The sequence below is a fragment of the Staurois parvus genome, unplaced genomic scaffold (assembly GCF_062004578.1).
Source record: "Staurois parvus isolate SC_StPar_1 unplaced genomic scaffold, SC_StPar_1.0 ptg000394l, whole genome shotgun sequence".
In the NCBI taxonomy this organism is placed as follows: domain Eukaryota; kingdom Metazoa; phylum Chordata; class Amphibia; order Anura; family Ranidae; genus Staurois; species Staurois parvus.
Genome location: NW_028318190.1, coordinates 7,185,334 through 7,205,263, shown reverse-complemented (window position 1 = coordinate 7,205,263; position 19,930 = coordinate 7,185,334). Strand labels below are relative to the sequence as shown.

Sequence of the window (19,930 nt, the reverse complement as noted above, 5' to 3'; positions counted from 1 at the left end):
CTGTATGTAATTTTTTTTTTTTTCCACTAATTAGGCCCTAGTGGTTGGAGCAGAATTGCAGATTCCAAACTTTAGGATTTTAAAGTGTTTTTTTTTTTTTGTCATTTTTTTAAATATTTTTTTTTTCAAATTTCAGCTTTAGTTAGGCAATAACTGTCGATCCTACCATAAGGGGTCCTGGTTCAGGAACTTCAGTTAAAAGGTGACAGTTCTTTGCCTCTGCTCCTGCACAGTCACTCAGGGTTCTAATGTAAACTTCAAGGGGGTTATTTACTAAAGCTGTAGAGTGCAAAATCTGGTGCTAGTATCACATCTTTGCAGGTGGTTGCGGATGCTGGAATCGTAGGATCAGGTTTAGTGTGAATGTATATCTGAGTGGTATCCGCATATAAGTGATAATTTGTTTCTTTGTTTCCCGCTCTCTCAACCTCCTAGCGATCACGGAAACCTGGATCCAGCCCACTGACTCTACCTCCCCTGCTGCACTCTCCTACGGAGGTCTCACCTGGACCCACTCACCCAGGCCTAACGGTCGTAAAGGTGGTGGGGTTGGTCTGCTCCTGCCACCGCAGAGCACCTTCCGAGTCCTCCCAAACCCCCCCTCCCTATCCTTCTCCTCCTTCGAGGCCCACTGCGTCCGACTATTCTCCCCAACCCCCCTGAAGATTGCTGTGATATACTGGCCTCCTGGATCCATACCCCGCTTCCTGGATGACTTCTCCTCCTGGCTACCCTTCTTCCTCTCCTCTGAGCTACCCACCATTATCCTTGGGGATTTCAACATCCCTGTCAACCTCGACAACCCAGACACAGCCCGTTTCCTCCACCTAACCTCCTCCTTTTCACTTGCACAGTGCATACAATCCACCACCCACTCCGACGGAAATATCCTGGACCTTGTCTTCTCCAACCGCTGCGCTCCCCACAACCTCACTAACACCCCCTTCCCTCTCTCTGACCACAACCTGATCACCTTCTTTATCTCCTCGTCCTCCAACGCCTACCCCTCCAAATGTCACACTACTACCAGCCGTAACCTCCGCAACCTTAACCCTGCCTCCCTCCACTCTGCAGCTGATCAACTCCACGACCGCATCCTCCCCCTGTCCTGCCCTGACTTGGCTTTGACCGCCTACAACAATGCGCTCTCAACAGCCCTTGACTCACTAGCGCCTTTAACCACACGCAACATCAGACCCCGACCGCTCCAGCCCTGGCAGACTGATCACACCAAAACCCTCAAACGACAAAGTCGTGCCCTGGAGCGACTATGGCGCAAAACCAAATCCCAACAAGCCTTCACCCGCTACAAATCTGCCTTCCACACCTACACCTCCTCCCTCCATGCTGCCAAACAGGCCTACTTCTTGACCCTCATCAAGGCCCTCTCCTCCAATCCTCGCCGACTCTTCTCTGCCTTCAACTCTCTACTCTCTCCACCCCCACCTCCACCCAGCACCTCACTCACTGCCCTTGAGATTGCCAATCACTTCAAAAACAAGATTGACACAATTCGCAAGGACATTGCCGCAACTCACACACCCTCTCAAACCGTCCCCTCTCACACAGCTACCCCCTTATCCCCCCTCCCCCTCGACATAACCCGCAGGGACTTGGTCGCTGCTCAAACTCTCTCCAACCCCCTTCACCCTCACTCAGCTACCCCCTCATCACCCCTCTCCCACGGCCCCACCACTGCTCTGACCTCCTCTTCCACCCCACCCTACATTCCTCATACTGAAGCTCCCCCCACACTCCGCACCTTTGACCTTACTACCATCGAGGAAATCTCCAAGATCCTCTCTGATGCCCACCTCATCACCTGCCCCCTCGACCCTATCCCCTCACAACTCCTACGACCTTCCTCCTCCTCCATCCTACGCTCCCTCACCCACATCTTCAATCTCTCCCTCTCCTCAGGCACTTTCCCCTCCCCTCTGAAACATGCACACATCACCCCCATACTTAAAAAGCCCTCCCTGGACCCCAATGACCCGAACAACCTCAGACCCATCTCCCTGCTCCCATTTACATCTAAACTCCTCGAGCACCTAGTCTACACCCGCCTATGCTCTCACCTCAACGACAACAACCTCCTCGATCCCCTACAGTCCGGCTTCCGTCCCCTACACTCCACCGAAACTGCCTTACTCAAACTCTCCAACGACCTGCTAACCGCCAAAGCTAATGGCCACTATTCAGTGCTCCTACTCCTTGACCTCTCTGCGGCCTTCGACACAGTCGACCACCCCTTCCTCCTCAAAAAACTACACTCCCTCGGCCTCAGAGATTCTGCTCTCTCCTGGCTCTCATCCTACCTGTCACAACACTCTTTCAGCGTTACCTATAATGCTACCACCTCCCCCTCACTCCCCCTCTCTGTTGGGGTCCCTCAAGGCTCTGTCCTTGGGCCCCTTCTCTTCTCCATCTATACCTCCTCCCTTGGCCAACTCATACACTCTCACGGCTTCAACTACCACCTCTATGCCGACGACACACAAATCTATCTCTCAACCCCCCACCTCACCCCCTTGGTCTCAGCCCGAATCACACACCTACTGAGCGACATATCAGACTGGATGTCGCTCCACTTCCTTAAATTGAACCTCTCCAAAACCGAGTTTCTTGTCTTCCCCCCAGCCCGGACACCACCCCCCATTGATTTCTCCGTCACATCCAACAACGCTACCATCAAACCCGCCCTGCAGGCCAGAGTACTGGGTGTCATTCTGGACTCCAACCTATCCTTCCAGCCCCAAGTCCAATCTTTAACAAACTCGTGCAGACTCCACCTCCGCAACATCGCCAAAATCCGCACGTTCCTAACCCCAGAAACCACTAAACAGCTCATCCACTCCCTCATCATATCACGACTCGACTACTGCAACTCCCTCCTCACTGGCCTGCCTCGCCGCTGGCTATCCCCGCTTCAGTCAATCCTGAATACGGCTGCCAGACTCATTCACCTTTCCAACCGCTCTGTCTCCGCCACCCCCTCTGCCAATCCCTCCACTGGCTTCCGATTGCGCAACGGATCAAATTCAAAATCCTAACGCTGACGTACAAAGCTGTCCACCATACTGCCCCGAACTACATCACTGACCTAATATCCAAGTACCGCCCAGCACGCACACTCCGCTCCTCACAAGACCTCCTTCTCTAGTTCCCTGGTCTCCTCCTCCCATGCCCGCCTCCAGGACTTCTCCAGGGTGTCACCCATCCTCTGGAACTCCCTGCCCCAACCCATCAGATTATCACCTACTCTCCTCTCCTTTAGGCGCACCCTGAAAACCCATCTCTTCAGGGAAGCCTACCCCACCCCCTGCTAACTTGCCAACCTCCTCCACTCTTCCTACCACTCCATCCCCCACAGCTATCTCCTCCTGTGCCACCATCCCCTCCCTCCTAGATTGTAAGCTCGAAAGAGCAGGGCCCTCGAACCCCTCGTGTATCACATTGTATTGGTATTGTTCTGTCACATGTTCTGTCCCCCTTTTGTAATGTACAGCGCTGAGCGAACTATTGGCGCTTTTTAAATACTGTATTATAATAATAATAATAATAATAATTGAACCCGTGTGATCTAAGTTGTTGGCGAAGTGGAAACATGTAAATGCTATGAATTAGGGACCTAAGATTGAGTCCTGAAAAACGCCATACTTGACTGGACCAACATCAGACTGGAATCTGCTAAGAGAAACAAAGTGACAACGATCGGTGAGATATGACTTAATCCATTTCAGAGCTAATTCTGAGAATCCAAATATTCTTTCAAGGCAAGAGAGTAAAAGATTGCGGTTTACATATCAAAGGCAGAACTAAGATCCAGTAGAACAAGAATAGTTAGCTGAAATCAGAAGCTAACAGAAGGTCGTTAGCGACTTTGACCATGGCGGTTTCTGTGCTGTACAGCTGCCGAAAACCAGATTGGAGGGGTGCAAATAGGTTATTTAAAGTCAGGTGATTATGTAACTGAGATATCACAGCCTGCTGAGGGATTTTTTAAGATATTGAGAATAATGGTACATAGAGAAATAAAATTATTTAAATAAATGGGTGGGAATAGGATCAAGTACGCAGGTGGAAAGTTTTATATTAGAATTTTGATGCCTTATTTTTGTCAAAATAGGGGACCTCTGGCTGACTTGGATCATCCTAAAGCCCTGGAATTACCTGGTATGCCACTTACCCTTCAGAGGGTGGATTACCTACCATCTGGTCTACACTGATGTCCTTGAGAGGACATCTTTACCTACACCCTGTTCCAAATTATTTTGCAAATTATATTTTTCTCATTTACCTAAATAATTGATGTAAATAAGAGTCAGCATAATTCTCATGTTATCAACTATTAAGAGTACAATTCAAATTTTATTGCACAAACCTCCTAATGTTAACAGTTTTTTTTAAACATAAAAAACTTACAATGCACTGTTCCAAATTATTACGCACAGTAAGTTTCAAAAAACTTTATAGGTTGTAAAGGACTGAAAATTGTCTTTTGTTGTGTTTGAAAAGCTTTGATTTCAGTAAATATGCTGCAATCAAACTTTTAAAAACATTTTAACTTTTTAAACATTTTAACAGGTCACGTTACATTTTAACATAGGACCCCTTATTGATAGCAGCTTCACAAGTCTTGCATCCATTGAACTTGTGAGTTTTTGGACAGTTTCTGCTTGAATTTGTTTGCAAAATGTCAGAATAGCCTCCCAGAGCTGCTGTTTGAATGTAAACTGCCTTCCACACTCATAGATCTTTTGCTTGAGGATGCTCCAAAGGTTCTCAATAGGATTGAGGTCAGGGGAGGATGGAGGCCACACCATGACTTTCTCTCCTTTTTATCCCCATAGCATCCATTGATGCAGAGGTATTCTTTGCAGCATGAGATGGTGCATTGTCATGCATGAAGATGATTTTATTACGGAAAGCATAGTTCTTCCTTCTGTACCAGGGAAGAAAATGGTCAGTCATAAACTCCACATACTTTGCAGAGGTAATCTTTACACCTTCGGGGACCCTAAAGGGGCCAACCAGCTCTGTTCCCATGATTCCGGGCCAAAACATGACTCCACCACCACCTTGCTGACGTTGCAGCCTTGTTGGAACAGGGTGGCCGTCCACCAACCTTCCACTACTCCATCCATCTGGACCATCCAGGGTTGCACGGCACTCATCAGTGAACAGGACTGTTTGAAAATTAGTCTTCATGTATTTTTCTGCCCCATGCAGCCGTTTCTGCTTGTGAGCATTGGTTAGTAGTGGCTGAATAGGAGGCTTATGCACAGTTGGAGGACTCTGCACCTTGATGTCCGTGGGACTCCAGAGGCACCAGCCGCTTCAAATATCTGTTTGCTGCTATGTACTGGTATTTTAGCAGCTGCTGTCTTGATCCAATGCATGGATCTGGCAGAAATCTTCCTCAATGTGCCTTTATCTGCACGAACCCGTCTGTGCTCTGAATCAGCCACAAATCTCCTAATAGTGCGATGATCACGCGTACGTTTTCGTGAAATATCTAATGTTTTTATACCTCGTCCAAGGCATTGAACTATTTCACTCTTCTCGGTAGCAGAGAAATCATTTTTCTTTCCCATATTGCTTGACAATGGTGCTCTGCTTAATAATGTGGAACACCGTCCTTTAGTAGTTTTTCCTTAAATTGCGCTCACCGGCCAATCTAATTATCACAGGTGTCCGAGATTGTTTTCAGTGACCAAAAGAGCCCTGAGACACAATGTCATCCATGAGTTAAACTGAAAAACAAAATATTTAATCTTTGTGACACTTAAATAGAATTTGCATAATAATTTGGAACAGGGTGTATATTCATATGCGCATTTTATGTTGCGCATCTAGTGAATGCGCAATTTTATTATAACCATTTGCACAAGCACCGGAATACCTTTGAAGCGGCACCTTCAGAGCATTATTATTACTTTTGGAACATTTCTTTATATATATTTTATAATCATTTATCCGTGAACTTTATCTAATTTTATCGTTAAGGCACCTTAAGAGATACATATATTTTTTTTTAGTGCTGCACTGTCTTTTATTTTGTTTTAAGGTTTTATCTGGTTACCTATTGTGCATAGCTGCTGCTTTTTTTTAGTGCGCTCACATACCTTATACCTAGGGATCCAGGGAAGATTCGGAGGTGAGTCAGCAGCAAGCTGGGGCAGATCGTGAAACGGAGCAGTCACATATAGATGTTGTCTTATATTAATTGGAGGCCAGATGACGAGTGTATTTATAAATGTATTTTCCCGCAGCAACTAGTCCAACAGTTCTTTTCCAGATAGATGCATTTAACCACTTTCCCTCCTGAGGATTTACCCCCTTCATGACCAGGCCATTTTTTGCATTACGGCGCTGCATTCATTTAACTGACAATTGCATGGTCATGCAACACTGCACCCAAATGAAATTTACGTCCTTTTTTTTCCCTACAAATTGAGCTTTCTTTCAGTGTTATTTGATCTTATAAGCTAAAAAAAAAAAGGAATCTAAAAATCCGATAAATCAGTCCTATGTATTCAGAAAATGGAAAAAGTTGACAATGGAAAAAATGAGAAAAGCTGAAAGGAAATTTTTTTTTGTGTTCCCTCCACAGCCAGGAGGAGATGATGGGGCACAGTTCCTCCCAATGACACAAATGATGTGGCACTAGTCCTCCCACTGACGCCAACAATGGGGCACAGTTCCTCCCAATGGCACATAATGTGGCACTAGTCCTCCCACTGACACCAACAATGGGGCACAGGTCCTCCCAATGACACAAATGATGTGGCACTAGTCCTCCCACTGACACCAACAATGGGGCACAATTCCTTCCACTGACACCAAATATGGGGCATTGTTTTTTTTTTTCCCCACTGGCATCGGGACCTTTTCTACTTCCACTGGCTACAGTCCGGCCCCCTCTAAAGTCTGAAGGAAAGTAAACTGGCCCTATTGTTTAGAAAGTTTGAAGACCCCTGATTTAGGCTACATGCACTTGGGTAACTTGGCCCACGTGTGTCTCAAATCCTGTCGTTGCCTGGAAAGCATAGGTGCAGCGAATAGACCCGCTGCCATCTGCCTGACAGAATCTGACAGACTGAAATATGTAGTAGCTGGATGCTGTACTGAGCAATACTCGCATTTAAGGCCATATGCGTTCAGAAACATATGCCCGTAATGCAGATACATGTTAATGGTCTATTGTTGTCTTAGAGATACATGTTAATGATGTTCTTGTCTCCTTCAGCCACCAGATGGTCCTTGTAGTAAATATATGGTCAATGGCACCCATAAGTAAGGTCTTGTAATACAAGTGGTTTGGGTTCCAAATTTTCCACAGTTCACTCCTTTCCTCTCACTGGCCACTGTTACAATTATTAATTGTACGTGTTGCCAAAAGGAACTTATTTGCATATGCAGGACTTGGGCAGGTTTGTCCAGCTACAAAAATATTTGTGCAATATATCTGTATTTCCTATATGTTCCTGCAAGTGTGAACTGCACTTCTGCTGAGTCTGTAGTTCTTGCATATCCTGAAGTATAAAAAAAGCCACAAGAGAGTTTGAGCATAAACAGTGTAGTTTGCGCCAGCCTTCACTTAGAATCAATAAGCCAGCTTACCTGTATATTGAAAAAAAAATATTCATTTTATTTGCCATTCATGCCATCCATCGATTTGAGTTTTTTGCAAGTCAACTTGACATGAAATATGCAGTTAAGACTTCTGAGTGAAGAGGTTACAGGCTATTTCTTAAGACACAGTATTTTTAAAATAATGTAAAATACTACCCTTTAGAGATTATTATGTTAATGTACTGTACCTCATGTAAGTATTGGCTGAATGCATGATATTTCCCTTTAACAATGGTTATTTTCAGCCAATATGACATTGGCTTTTATAACTGCAAATTTATAATTATTGCAGCAAATAATGCTCATCAAATGTTAATAAATTGAGATATATATATATATATAAAATGTGAGTTTTTCAGTTTTTTTTTCAGGTATTTACAGGGGTGTGGAAACTTTTTAAGAAAATACTTGTCCAAGGACTAAATCGGGGTCCCAATCTACTTGTTCCTCATTATAATCTACTTGTCCAGATAAAAAAAAAAAATACATCTTAACTAAAACCGTATTTAAATCTGAGGTGCTTTTAGTTCATAAAAATGAAAGGGTCTTTATGGCGACTTAAACGTTTAATAATTTTAACATTGTGCTGTTTAGCTCCTACTCACCTCTCTGCCTGTGTCCAGCACTGCACTCGGGGACTAGCAGGGAGGGGAGAGACCTTGCAGTGTAATGATCACCGATTGGGTGCTCATCAAGAAAGGGGCGTGTCAGGCTCTCTCAAAGTTCAGCAGAGGCACACGCTAAATGAAGTGCCGGACCAGATGAGAAAAGAAAAACCTATTTCTTCAGGTTACCCTCACACATGGAAGCACTTGGGTGCTCAGTACAAGTGCGTGCTGAGCAGCCAAATCAAGCTCCGGTGTCCGCAAAAATAAATAAATAATAAATGCACATTTTTTTGCATGAAATCTCTGGTGCCATGCAGGACTCCTGCAGACTACATTTTACAGGAAGGCCGTTTCGCACTGATAGGAAGAATCAGTTAACTACCACAGAGCTCAACAGCGCCATGGCAGTTCATTGAGAACTACAAGCCGACATCCGCAAGGGATGTCAGTACTCATTTTATTCACAGAACTCTGTGAATTGATGACGCAACCATGTAGGTGGAGTCCCTCATGGCCATGCTCTTTTAAAAAAGTGAATGCTGGTACAGGGAACGTATTCCCGTACTGCTGTCACACAGAGGGCTCGGATTGACGAACCACTGCAGGAGCAGGAACATGTTACATGTTACACCCTAAAAACAGGTGTAACATGTAACAAATTTCCGAAGGTGAACTTACTCTTTATCCCTTTTGCTGCCAGAGCCCTTTTTGCATTTTTTGCATATGTTTTAAAAAAATAATTTTAGGCCTGAAGATTTTATAAAACCCCCAAAATATACATTTTCTGAAAGCAGAGACCTTTAGAGAATAAAATAGCATTTTGTTATGTCACAGGAAATGCTAAATTTCTTTAAAGAATACACTTAAGTTAATTTTAGGGCACAAAAAGGCATAAATTACCCAATTTTTTTGTAAAAGATGAGGTTGCACCCAGTAAATATCCAACATGTCAAACCTTAAATTTCCATGCGCTCTTGAAATGGTGACAAACTTTAGTTCCCTATATTTTCTATAGGCAATGCTTTTACAGGGGTGTGGACATTTTAAAAAAAAACTACTTGTCCAGGGACTAAATCTGTGTCCCAATCTACTTGTCCCTTATGACAATCTACTTGTCCTAATGAAAAAACATACATTTTAACCAAAACTGTATTTAAATCTGCTTTAAGTAATGTCTGGGGCTTTTAAAAACAAAAGGGGCTTTATAGCGACTTAAACGTTTTATATTTTTAACATTGCGCTGTTCCTGCCTGTCTCCAGCACCGCACACGGGGACTAGCATGGAAGGGAGACCTTGCAGTGTAATGAGCACTGATTGGCTGCTCATCAGGAAAGGGGAGTGTCCGGCTTATCCTTTATCCCTTTCAATGCCAGAGCTATTTTTGCGTGATTTACACATGTTTAAAAAATCATTTTAGGCCTGAAGATTACACCCCCCCCCCAAACATTGTATATTTTCTGAAATCAGAGATTGTAGAGAATAAAATAGCGTTAGTTCCAATATTTTATGTCACACGATATTATCACAAAATTTCAGTAAAAAATACAATTGAGTTAATTTTAGGGCACAAAAAGCAATAAATTATCCAAATTTTTTTGTAAAATATATAAGACGAGGTTGCAGCGAGTAAATAAATATCCAACATGTAAAACCTTAAATTTGCTTGCGCACGTGAAACGGCAACAAACTTTAGTACTAGTGGTGCACCGAAATTAAAATTCTGGGGCCGAACTGAAAAACGAAATATCAAAACGCACTGGGCCGAAAACTGAAACCGAAATGCGCAGTTTTTATAAATGAATATATATTTTTTGGGAAAAAAACATACACCCCAATTTTTATAAAAAAAAAACTATACACCCCAATTTTGTAAAATATAAAAGAGGAAGTTATGGCGAGTAAATAGATACCCAACATGTCATGCTTTAAAATTGTGCACGCTTGTGGAATGGCATGAAACTGCGATACTTAAAAATCTCCATGGATGATGATTTAAAAAATTTCTACAGGTTAGCTTTGTAAAGTTACAGAGGAGGTCTAGTGTGAGACTTATTGCTCTTGCTCCGACGTTTGTGGCGATACCTCACATGTGCGGTTTGAACACCATTTACATATGTGGGCATGGCCTAATTATGCATTCACCACTATGTGCGAGCACGGAGGGATGGGGGCACTTTAAACTTTTTAAAAAAAATGTATTTGTTTTTTTTTGGTTTTTTTGCACTGTTCCTTTGAAAAAAAAAAAAATGTAATCACTTTTATTCTTACCACAAGAAATGCATGCATCCCTTTGTGGTAGAAATAATTAGTGACAGGTCCTGTTTATGTAGAGATACAGGGTCAATAAGACCCCGTATCTCTCCTCTGCAATGTAAAGCATTGAATAAAAAAAAAAGCATTGATCTAGTGCTTTAAAAAAAAAAAAAAAAAAGTGACATTGCTCCGGTCCTCCAAGGATAGAGATGTGTGGTAGCCATCTTTTGTTCACTCATCTCTATGCCCAGCATCAGGATTGATTGTTTCTTAGGTAAGACTGAACCACCGAGCGGCGGTAGCGGCGGGCAGGCAAGCAGGGTTTTTTCGGCACCTGTATCTGTGCTTTTGTTCATTTCGGCCGACGGCCAAAAGGGGTGTTTTTGGCCAAAACGTTTAGGCCACCAAAATTTCAGGGCATCCCTATTTAGTACCCTATATTTTCTATAAGTGACACTTTTAAAGCCCTTTATAGGTCATCAGTATAGTGTACGGAGGAGGTCTGGTGCTAGAATTATTGCTCTCATTCTGGCGTGCGCGGCGATCTGTAACGTGTATAGCAATCCACGTTTTCATGTGTAGGCGCCCCAGCGCGTGCTTTTACGTTTATGCTTAAGTACATATGTTGGGGTGGGGGGCCTTGAAAAATTTGAGGGTGTTAGATGCTTGGGTATAACTTCCATTTATAAAAAAAAAAAAAAAAATTTTAATCACATATAAAAAGTCCCCTATGTGATAATTTGTGGTGACAGGTTCCCTTTTTTGAGACATGCAGGGTCTAAAAGACCCTGCATGTCTCCCCCATACTACACTGAATGTAATGTGATGCACATTGCACCGCATTACATTTTTTCCCGGTCTCAATAACCGGGAATCAGTCGTACGGGAACCTGGAAGTGACGTCCCATCACTTCTGGATCAGGAGAAGGAGGGGAGCGGATGTGTCCACTCTTCTCCTCCCTCCCCTACACTACATCCTGCAGCACCCACCGAACCAGTCTCGGGCCCGCAGATGGGCAAGCTGAGCCCGGGACATATAGCGGGGGAGAGGCTGACACTGTGGACTGTGTGGAAGCAATCGGGTGGCAGTGCTGGTGCCCGAATGCTTCCACCTGACAGGTGAGCCCTGCTGCTTGCCCTAAAGGCAAAAAAAACTACCTGACCAGCGCCCGGAACTGCATGTCTCGGGCATCAGGCGATAGGAATTGAACAAACCCCTTTACAGTCATCAGTTTAGTGTTACAGAGGAGGCCTGGTGCTAGAATTACTGATCTCGTTCTGGTGTGTATTGCAATATGTAACCTGTGTATCGCAATTGACGTTTTCATGCATATGCGTCCTCGCATGTGTGTTTACCTTTCTGCGTATATGTGGTGGTGGAAGGGGCCTCAAATTTTTTTTAATGGGGGGGTTTATGTGCTTGGGTGTAACTTTAGTTTTTACAATAAAATTTTTTTTTTTTTTTAATATGTCGCCTGAATGCTTCCACCTGACAAGTGAGCCCTGCTGCTGGCCTGCAGCAGCTCTAAACATTAAAATAAAACTGCCTGGCATCAGGAACTACATTTCCCAGGCATCAGTTGTTAGGAATTGCACATCCCTATATTTATATAGTGCTATCAATATACAACCCCTGGCAAAAAATATGGAATCGCCACTCTTGGAAAATGTTCATTCAATTGTTTAACTACTTTCTGTCCACCTTATAGAAGTTTTACTGCTACAGGGCGGCCCTCCTGTGTAAAATCACGTGTGTATATATACGTGATTTTGCTCTTCCAGCTCACGGGGGCGTGCACCAACTGTAAGGAAATATGTCTTATTAACTGGCTCCCATTTTGTATGCCTCCATTTCTAGACGAGTGAAGAGTTAGTTTTGGTTTTGTAACTTCTCTCTCGTTTTCTTAGACTAGTTTAATTGCTGTAAACAGAACTGCCTTATATGGTATTCCTCAACTATTTGAAGTTTCTGTTCTTCCTGTAACTATATTGATAAGAATGGAATGTTTTATTGGTCATCCTGAGATTAAGCAACGGATACTGAGTTCTGTATAACCGATCTTGTCATGCATTAAACTTTCAGAGATTTAGCTTGCACATTTCGGTGTCTGGAGCTTTATTTCTCCCAGGCCTGAGGGTGGAAATAATGAGGACAGGGGCTACAGACATAGGTTGAAACCAGGCACGGCTTTTCCAGGCACTCAAAAAAAAAATGTGATGAGTAGTCAGGAAATTAGATGCATAATTTATCCCCCTAGAAAGCCTAAAGGTGCTCATTGGATTTTGGGCCCCTCTATGTGGCTAGGCTGTGAAAGTCACACACATTTGGTATCGCCATACATAAGAGGAGTAGCAGAATGTGTTTTGGGGTGTAATTCTAAGTATGCCTATGATGTGTGATTTGAAATATCTTGTTAAAAAAAAAAGTTAATTTGCCAAAAAAAAGTTTGGCAAAAAATTACATTTTCGAAAGACTCACTATGCCTCTCAGAAAATACCTTCGAGTGTTTGCTTTCCAATATATTTGTTTGTCATTTTTGCTGACAAAGTTCATTTTAACTGAAGGGACTGAACAATATGGATATCATAACCTTGTCAAATGTCTTATTGTCTGCTTTCAGGTGCTGTCTTTTTAGAAACTTATGGCGATTGTGAAGTTCCTTTCTGACAGAGATCACAAAAAGTAAGACCATTTCACAGTCCTTCTTGTTTAAAGACTCTTAAAAAAAACTGTTGTTTTTTAAATCTATTTAATACGCTTGTAGAGAAGAGTTACAAAACTGAGCCTCTGGGAATTCCCCAGCTTAATTCTATACAGCCAAAACAGCACAAACCAAAAAGAAAACAAGTGCTCAACATCTTCTTACCAGAGTGTTGCTACCAAGGAATATTCAGGAATGATTGAAAAATCAAGGTAGTTGTGCAAGTCACAATGAGTGAACTTATCAAGAGGGGGCATAGAGTTATCGAGTGCCTTTCAATGATTCAAAGTGGTCAGCTTTCCAACTATGGCCTTCCTGGCATAAAAATTAACCAAGCAATGTCCTAGTCGCTCAAGTATTAGCCAGGGCATTGACTAGTCCCTATAAACGAATATCAGTTGTTTAGGGGACATCATGGTGGTCAAAAAACGTATAAAGCCCAAGAATTCTGTCCAAAAAGTACATATTTGCAGGCAATGCCAAAATATGTGCAGAAAGTCCTCTGTGGGCTCTCCATTTTGCCAGCTAGTAGAAGGTAATGCAGGGTATATTCTGTGCAGCTTAGATGGAGCTAAACATATCATATGTAACATTTTAAACTGGATTAGTCTCTCTGGTTATGACTAGCTGGGAAAGGGGATAGTCCTAAGCATCCTCCCAATTTTCACTATCTAATTCTACAACTTCCGCCCTCCACTTTGCTTGTAAGGAACTAAACCCACATGTACAAAGGGTAATAATGCCTTGTAGATGGCTGAAATCAGTTTAAGAGAGGTATCATGAAGGAGGGACTCCAGATCAACAGGTAATAAATTACTTTGTTCTGTGCCAAATTGAGATCGGAAGGTATGGCGGAGCTGGAGAAATCTGAAATAGTGAGAATTGGGGAGAGCATATTGTGATTTTAACCGATCAAAGGTAATCAGTGACCCCCTATCACATATATAGTCTCGATATTTAATTCCTTTCAGTGCCCAGATAGAGGGATCAGGTAGAGACTCAAACTCAGCTAGGTTGGGATTATACCATAATGGGGTATGAGGAGACCAAAAGACAGAGGTTGGAGAGCGCATAGGCTTGGTCAACCACCAAGCCCTAATTACCACTCGCATACCTAAGGCAAGATGTGGGACAGTAGCCCTCTCTCCCCTATATAACGTGTTGTGGAGTGTTTCAAAAGAGCCTAAATAGACTGCCTCTAAAACAACTGATGAGTTCGTATAATCTAAAATTACCTAGTAATGGTCACGTGTGATAAGGGCAGCAAGACAATAGGTATGAAAATCAGGGCATGCCAGTCCCCCTTGGGTCCATAGTCTACGGAGATTTAGTCACTTCCTGTGGCTTACCCACCCGCCTAAGTTTGGTAAACAAAGAGAGTGCAGCTGGTTAAAGAAATACTTTGGTATCCATGTAGGAGAATAGTGAAGTACATACAGCAGCACAGGAAGTACAGGGCAGGGGATAGAGGGCACCCCTCCCTCGTACCGCGCTAGATGGAGAAAGGGGAGGAGAGTGCACCTCCCAACCTAATGCTGGCAGTAGGCAGTTTATATAATAGTTGAAACCATTTTCAAAATGCCAGGCCAAACCCAAAAGCTTCTTGGACCATATCCAATTATTGCCAGTGTACAGAATCATAGGCTTTTTCAATGTCTAATGCTACTACTCTGGTTGCAGTAGCCTCCGCTGGAAGCTGGATATTAGAGAGTACCCTACGCAGGTTTATGTCAGTATATCTGCTGGCATAAAACCAGTCTGATCTATGTCAATCAAGGAGGGGAGGACCTTCTTTACCCTAGACGCCTGGATCTTGGTGAGAATCTATAGGTCATAGTTAAGAGAAATGTGTCTATAGGAAGTGCACTGTCTATTTCCTTGCCCAGTTTTTGGATTGGTATCACAAGGGCCAGATACATGGAAGCCAGCAATTCTCCCTGTTCCTAGCAAACCGTATACAATTGTAGTTTAGGGGCTAGCACAGAGGCATTTTCTTTGTACCATTCCCCTGGTAGACCATCTGGGCCTGGTGACTTTTTGTTAGGAAAGGAATAAATAGCGGTTTCTATTTCCAAGAGTGATGGGGGGGCTTCCAGATCCTCTCCCTCATCAGGAGAGAGAGTAGGCAAAGAAAGCTTCTTCAATTCTGCAGCTCGTGTCTTGGGTAAGAGAGATATTGCTTGGGCATAAAGATTGCCATAATATTGTTTGAATTCTCTCATATCTGAGGCCGAGGTGAATAAGACCCTAGTGGTAAATTAGAGCGCAGGTACTACCGTCTGTTAACAGGGGTCAGTAACAAGATTAGCAAGGAGTTTTCCATTTTTGTCCTCAGACTCAAAAAGTTTTCCTGCTAAGGCCCTGGCGTCAGATTGAGTAATGTTAGTAAGTTGTAATTTCAAATCCCGCCTAATTTGTTCCAAGCTAGCAGAGTTTTCTGGGTTCACTGCCGCTGCAAAAGCAGACGCTAACTTCCCGTTCTGTTTTTCCAACTGAGCAGTTTTAGTAGCAGAAATAAATTTCCTTCTGACAGTGGCCTTGTAGGCCTCCCAGATTATAGTTGAGGAAGCAGATTCCTCATTTAGAGTCCAGTAATCAGCCAAGTTTTGATCAACCAGTTCTTTAACCTCAGAATTCTGTATCCAACCAGGGCCAGTCTTCAACAACTGGGATCCCGCCGATCCCCAGCCCAGAACATGTTTGGAGTGAGAGAGTGATCAGATAGTCCCGCCGGCAAATAGTCCACTTGGGTCAATACAGAAGAGGTTCCAAACATCAAATCAATACATGCCCCAGAGTGGGTGTGGGGCAGAAATGTGAGGGTAATATTTGTCATTTGGATGTTTCAGATGCCAGACTTCTGTAACATGGAAGGCATCTTAAACAGTTTTACTATTTTCGAGAACTGTTTTGAGGGATTTTGTTATTAAAAATGATAGCTTTGTCATATTCTCTACTGATATGTTGGTTAAATAGCTGAGCACATAGAAAGAAAGCTGAGGTGTAGTGATGAGCAAATCTACCCTGGAGTTGCTCCAATATGGAATTATATTTTCTTTCACTTTAATTAAGGTACACAGGAGTTTAGAGACTGTTAGGTTATGCTGCTGCGTACAGGATGATTTAACACAGGTAAAAAAAAAAAAAATGTGATCAACCTGGTATAAGCTCTCCTACTCCGAGTATTCCTTTGTTTTTGCTAGTTTCCTAAAAGTCGCTCCTGTGCTCAAAAAAGTCTAACCCTTTTGCTAGCAGATCTCCATGCAGCCCTTGGCAGTCTTCTGGAGCGAGGGGTAATTGCCTTAGTACTGTGGTGGAACTGTTCTAAGGGTTTTGTTCCTGTTCAGTTTCCAAACCAAAAGGGGGGCATCTTCTGCATCTTGGATCTCAAAGGTCCTACATTTCTCCATGAGATTAACCAGATCAGTCATAGCCTCTCTTCACCAGGAGTACTTTCTGGCCTCTGTTGACTTGCCTAAATGTTATTATTTTTGCAGCACATCATCCATTCCTTTGCTTTGACATGGGCTCTTGATACTTTTAATTTCTGATATTCCCATTCGGACAGTCTGATATCTCGAGTTCTGGCCCCATGCAAGCCTTGCTGAACTATAAGGTCATTTCCATTGTGGGACATCTGAACGATGTCCTTTTGAATGAGTAGTCAGCATAGGTTCTAACATTGTAGCTAGAACAGTTTAGACCTTGCAAAGGTCTGGCGTGGTCTTGAACCTTTAAAAGTCAGTGTTGGAACCGTCTTATTGCTTGCAGTATCTCGGTTTTCAAAGAGGAAGAAAAAATTCTGTTCTAGGCAGAACTTCATGTTCAGCATTGTTCATCATTTACATTCCAGGCATGGACAATTGTCAGGCAAACTTCTTGAGGGAAGGAGGAATCTCTAAAGCAGTGATTCCCCAGATGCTAAAAGTGTGGAGCTACACTCCTGTCAACCATCTCAACTGAAAGGCAGATTATGCTTGGTCAGAGGGGAGAAACTTTCATCCCAGAATGAATCCTAGCTTATTTGCAGTTGGGTCTGCATAAGCATTAGGACCATAAAGGGATTTTGGTGCATCTTGCAAACGTATTCCAGAGTACAGCTTCACAACTTTTTATAAGGTCTCTCTTATGTGGCTCACCCTGTGCACTCTGTCATGGCTCTAGAGGATCTGTTTTTAGTTCTCATGATGCTTTAAAATCTCTGTTTAAACCTGTCAGAGATATTTCCCTTTCCACTTTCACTCATAAGATTACGTTCCTTGATCGCAACGAATTGGGATTGGTTTATGATTTCTGGCCTGGTTCCACCCTTTCCTGAAAAGGCAAGCTTTACTAGGTCTGTGAATGCTCTAGTGCTTTTTGGCATCGGGTAACTGTTTCCTAGATGTGTAAAGCTTCCACCTGGTCTTCTGTACACGTACAGGCCTCATCCAGTGCCAGTCTAGATTCATATATCCCTCAAACGAGAGAGAATGGGATTTTTGTATCACTTTGTACAATCCCAATTACAAAAAAGTTGGAACCCTGTGTAAAATCTATATAAAAATGGAGTGCAATGATTTGTAAATTCCATAAACCCATATTTTATTCACAATAGAGAATAGAAAACATATCAAATGTTTAAACTCAGAAAATGTACATTTTAATTTAAAGAAAAAAAAAAAGTGAATTTTGAAATTGATGGAATCGACACATCGCAAAAATGTTGGGACAGAGCAACAAAATGTTGGCAAAGTGCAACCCCAAATCCAAAGAAGTTGGCAGGGACAGCAGCTTTGGGATCCCGGGTACAGGAGGAAAGGGACAAGAAGAGGATCACTCATAAACTCTTCTCAAATAGAGAAAAAAAAAGGAAAAACAAAGTATTACTTTAAATGTACAATTGAAATGTGTAATTAATTTTACCTGGAAATTTGTGTTTCTTGTAAAAGTACTGCTAATTTTTTTAGCTAGTGGCAGCTACTGATGAAGCTTTATAGTCTGTCACCTGCATATTCATTGGATTGTTAAGATGCAGCATTACACCACTAAGCCCCTCCCTTGCTCTCTCCTATTTTTTTAAAGATAAACTCTGGGATTGCCTTCACTTTTCAACCTCCGCTCCCTTTGCCCAAGGACAATAAAAAACGGCTATAAGTTTTTTGTTTTTTTTTTGTTTTTTTTTTCATAAATAATGCCTGACTTTACGATTTATCAACGTTTTTATTTTGCTTGACGTCATCTCTGCCTTATGTACAGTTTACAGTGCCCAGGCACCAGTGGGAGGAGCAGTGCAGGAGTCACAGGTCACATCTGATGTGTGCCACTGGGGAAATAAAAATTACATTTCCCATGATAGCATGGGAATTTATTGAGGCACATGGGCCATGCTGTAGGCTGATGTTACCCACATGGAAGAAAAATATATTTGAAATATATTTGAAATGTAAATTTGAAATATATTCTTCCCAAATATATTGACATATATTTGAAATGCTAAAATGTTTGGCCATATTCAATATATTTCAATATATATATATATATATATATATATATATATATATATATATATATATATATACTGCATGTTGAAATGTGTTTTTATTACAAAATATATAAAAAATATTTTAAAAAATACATTTCAAATATACTGTATGTCTTTAAAAATACAATATATATATCATTGCAAATATATGTCAATATATTTGGGAAGAATATTTTTAAAATATATTTCAAATATATTTTTCTTCCATATGGGTAGATTGGGGGCTGTAGGTCTTCAAACAGGTGCGTGGAGATCCTCCCCTCACGAAGAGGAGTCGTGTCACTTTTCTACTGTTAACCACTACGGATAAAAAAAAAAGTGTGACCGTGAGCCGTTTCTTTATAGAGAGAAAACGGCTGCATCTGGTTGAAACCTGATAAACAAGGATGATCTTCTAAAATAAGTAAACAATGTTTAACATGGTAAGGAAGCAGCTTGTTAATTATATTAAAGTGGTATTAAACCCAAAACCAAAAATGTAATATATTGCAGCTTACCAGTCATTAGGGTGCCTGCATTAGTTTTCTTTTTAAAGAATTTTTTCCTTCTGGTTTCACTTTGTGATCTGGCCAGTAACACCCTTCCTGTATTGCACTCTTGATGAATGAGCACAGGGAGCACAGCAGACAGCAGGATTGTCAGTCTGGGAAGAAAGGCGTGTTAAACGTACTAGCAGATTTAAATACACTAACAAATTGAAGCCAAACTCCAGCTCACACTTTATAATCAGTTACAGCAACAGTTTTTTTCCCCTTTTTAGAATAGAGGTATTAGGTAAATAAAAGCTGATCATTGTAATCACCCTTGCCAGTATTTGTCTCATCCATGTAAACTGACACATCTGCAAAGGATCTGGGTCTAAAAAAAAAGAAAACCAGTGCAGCCATCACATCTAAGATTTGGCGAGCTGTAATATACTAAATGTTTTCTTATGGGTTTAATACTGCTTTAAAGTATCAGCTGTACAAAAAAAGTGGCAACCTCCCCAAGATATAACTAGCATTGGCAGTAAGGTGCACATGGAAGGACAACACATGTCACAAACTATTTGCCAGCACACTTAACAGCCAGCTTATAGGATAAGCAATTGACCCTGTCTAACAATTCATGTTAAAAACAGAGTTTTGTTTGCACACATTTGCAGATATATGCGTAAGCAGTATACAGAGTAGCCTTGATGTGGACATTGCGGCTTACTGTTATT

The 19,930-nt window shown here is 42.1% G+C and overlaps 1 protein-coding gene across 3 annotated transcripts in view; it reads left to right on the top strand.

The window, feature by feature from the left end:
• The window catches only part of HIVEP3 (HIVEP zinc finger 3), a 192,720-nt gene that overhangs the window by 34,940 nt on the left and 137,850 nt on the right, over positions 1-19,930 (top strand). For all 3 annotated transcript variants that reach the window (XM_089686294.1, XM_089686293.1, XM_089686292.1), the window contains exon 3: positions 13,122-13,183. The gene's annotated coding sequence lies outside the window, so the exon portion shown is untranslated. The remainder of the gene's footprint in view (positions 1-13,121; positions 13,184-19,930) is intronic.